General features: G+C 50.0%; 1 pseudogene; it reads right to left on the reverse strand.

Annotated features, from left to right (window-relative positions):
• Positions 1 to 867: 867 nt before the first annotated feature.
• LOC117006606 lies at positions 868 to 1,620 on the reverse strand (annotated as a pseudogene).
• Positions 1,621 to 3,403: the final 1,783 nt, after the last annotated feature.

A 3,403-nucleotide genomic window follows, 5' to 3' on the forward strand; every position in this document is an offset into this window, starting at 1 on the left:
TTATTTTTTTCTTCCCACTCCTTTGCCCAACTACAGCAGAAGAGGGTGAACCAAGAAATTTTGTGGGTGCCTGGCATTTAGCCAGTATTGATCCACAACATCTTTGAAAATGGAAAAGTAGCCATGGTAAAAATATCCCCACTTGCTTCTATTGTGTTACACAGGAGGAAGTTTGGTAGTGATGGATGAACTAGCAGAGGACTCCATAGAAAAGTTGTAGCAAATTAGCTCTTTTTTGTGGCTCATACCAATACAATCCTTAAACCCCTCAGTCCTGTCTTTCTGGACAGAAGTAGGGACAAACAATACATGTGATGATGGTGTTGGAAGAGAAGAGGCTGTAGGCTATCTCAAGCCTTGTTGTTCCCTCCTCCCTGCCCTCTCCACCTTGACAGTCATTTCTATGGACTAGCCAGGGATGTGTTTATCAGCATCCACAGAAAAGAGTAGAAACTAAAATCCACTCTCGAGAGTCCCACCCTCTTCTTCTCTACGTTTTCTACTCAGCTTAGTGGAAGAATTTGCCACAGATGAAAAGAGAATCGGAGGCTAAGGCAAGGATGCAAAGCAACTTTATTGAGTCCAAAGAAGAAAACGAGGAGACTCACACAGGGCACATGAAGAGGCCACTAAGGACCAGTGGGGGTGTGCATCTGCTTGGTCTGCAGAGAGAGGGAGGGTGAGAAGCCAACAGGTCCCACTAGGCTGGCTTTGGGTGGTGCTGAGAGGAAAGGAATGCAAGAGAAAGGGAAGACAGTGGGATAATGAAACAGTAAGCTAAAAGCAATGTTCAAAAAGATCCATCTGCATTAAAGCACCACATTCTGAGGTCATGGAGGTTCTTGCACAATGATATTGCCAGGAACTTTAGCAGGGACGGCATCTGCTGCCACCATAGCAGTTGGTGATGCAGGAGAGGTCAAAGCCCCCGAGCTGATGGGGCACTCCACCACAGCTGAGGATGTTGCCAACAGCAGCAGAGGTGGAGGATCCCACCACGGTGTTCTGGGGGAAGGAGCTGAGGATGGGGCCGGGCAGGGTCACCAGCACAGCAGGCGGCTCAATGGCCACGTGGGAGCTCTGGCACTGCCTGACACAGCACTCATTGCAGCTGTTGGCCAGCGGGCAGGGGCCGCAGGGCTGGCAGCAAGGGTTGCAGGACATGGCTCGGGGTCACAGGAGCACCTGGCACAGAGGGCAGGGAGAAGCACAAAGTGAGGACACATGAGGAGCAGCACTGCACCCAAACAGCCTGCAGCCAAGGCCCACATTGCACTGCCCAGCTCAAAGCCCAGGAGTCACATCAGCCATATCCCAGCCTCTCTCTGTCTGCACAAGACCTTCTCTCCCCTGCCCTCTCCCAGCACAAGCAGCTCCCAAATCTGGGCTATGACAGCCCCTGTCCGCTGAGACCTACAGCCAGGAAAGAGCTGGTCTTGAAGCTGTAGCAGAAGAAGGAAGAGAAGGTGGAGAGGAGGCTTCCTACTAACCTGGTTCCTGAGGAGGAGTTGAGAGAAGTGGATGAGAGAACAGAGACTTGGGCTGCCTTTTATAGCAGTCCTGCTCTGCCTCAGGCCCAGAGGCACCTTAGTGGAAGTCGTAATTTTGTGACCAGCTCATGTCTAATGTTCACCATCCCAGCTAATGGTAGGGGCTGTGTCCTGGTTTCCTGCATTGCAGCCTTTTCATTTCTGGTTTCTGCTTTTTGGAAGGCTTCTTTTTTTCTGGGCCCGGATGAGAGCCCCAAGAATTTCCAGGATTATGCGCCTCAGACTTTACACCAGATCATGGTCGGGTGGCATTCCATTCAGGTATGTTATGTTTTGATTCCTCCCTACTGGGTCATCCTTCGGTCAACAGTCCATGACCATTTCTCCACCTCCCTCCTTCTCTTCTCCTCTCCTCTGATTTACTTCTCTCCAGGAGCCACAGCGAATGATGCTTTCTCCCAGAAAAGTGCTGCCCTAGCCTCCCTTGGGTCCCAGTTACACACTGGTCTTTCTCACCTCATATTTTTATCCACAAGCCTTGGTTGTTATGACCAGCTGTGTTGGGTTGACCCTGACTGCATGGCCAGCACCCTCCAGCCACTCTATCACTCCCCATTCTGAGGGGAACAAGGCAGAGAGAACTAGGGAAGGAAAACAACTAGAATATTAAGATTTTTATGTTTGCTAAAACATAATCAAAAGACGGTGCCAGAAGAAGTAAAATGGGGAGGAAAAAAAAAAAAAAGCACACCACTATTTCTTTCTCTGCTTCCAATCAGAAAGTTCTATCAGGCTACTTCTCTGGACGCAGGGATTGAGCACGTGTTTCGGGTGTATACTTGAAGGCATACATTGCAAATAACAAATGCCCACCCTTGTCTCTCCTTTCCTTAGCTGCTGTGTCTGAGCTCATGTCATATGGCATGGAATATCCCTTTTACTCAATTTGGGTCAACTGTCTGATGCACTCCCAGGATCTTACCACTCCCCAGCTCCTGATGGGCAAGGGAATGTTGGAGAAACAGCGCTGATGCTGTGTGAGCACTGCTCAGCAGCAGCCAGATCTCTGAGTGTTACCGGCACCTGTGTAACACCCAGCACAGAGCACAGCCCTGCCAGGACTGCTGTGGGGAACGTGAACTGCACCTCAGCCACACCCAACACACCCACAAGCTTGGCTGGCTCCAGGGCCATCCAGCTCTCCATGTTTGAGACACACCCATCAGGCCTTATCTCCTAGACTTGTTCACTGGGATGGGACACAATCTCTTCCTGTCCAGACCAATGCTACTGCTCAGACTGGTGTGGAGTGAGGTGGGGACCAAGACCTTACAACAAATGAGGGATGGAACTGGAGGGATCAAGGTACCGATATTGTCTTGCTCTGAGTGGTAGCATCGATGTTCTGGGTGGCCATGGAAAAGCCAATGAGCTGAGGACTCTTTTTGGTATTCAAGCACCAGCACTTCCAGATCTCCCAAAAATTATGTTCCCAGCAACTGTGTCCAGGAAAACAACGACACATCATTCAGGACCAAGGGCAAAACCACAGCTGCCCTTTCAAGGAGATAGTTGGGCAAATTCCCTCTTTACTGACGGGACCACTTATATCATTTTTTCTTTAGGTTATTGAAGTTACAGTAATTGCACGATTACAAGCTGCACCGTTTGGACTAAAATTCTGCTCCACCCTTTAAATGCGGCTTACACTCCGGAGCGGTTAATATGTGAATAATTTTCTGACATTTCCAACCCCGGAAGTGCAAACCCAGGTGCCGAGTCAAGCACCTGACAGTAAAACCCGGCATTGTGCGATTGTTACAAATTGTTTACTCTGTTTTGCAGTGGGTGGAGCCGGCTCAGTGCCAGCAGCACAGGGGGGAGGAGGTGGGGCAACTCCCTCCTTCAGGCAG

The sequence above is a fragment of the Catharus ustulatus genome, chromosome 23, assembly GCF_009819885.2.
Source record: "Catharus ustulatus isolate bCatUst1 chromosome 23, bCatUst1.pri.v2, whole genome shotgun sequence".
In the NCBI taxonomy this organism is placed as follows: Eukaryota; Metazoa; Chordata; class Aves; order Passeriformes; family Turdidae; genus Catharus; species Catharus ustulatus.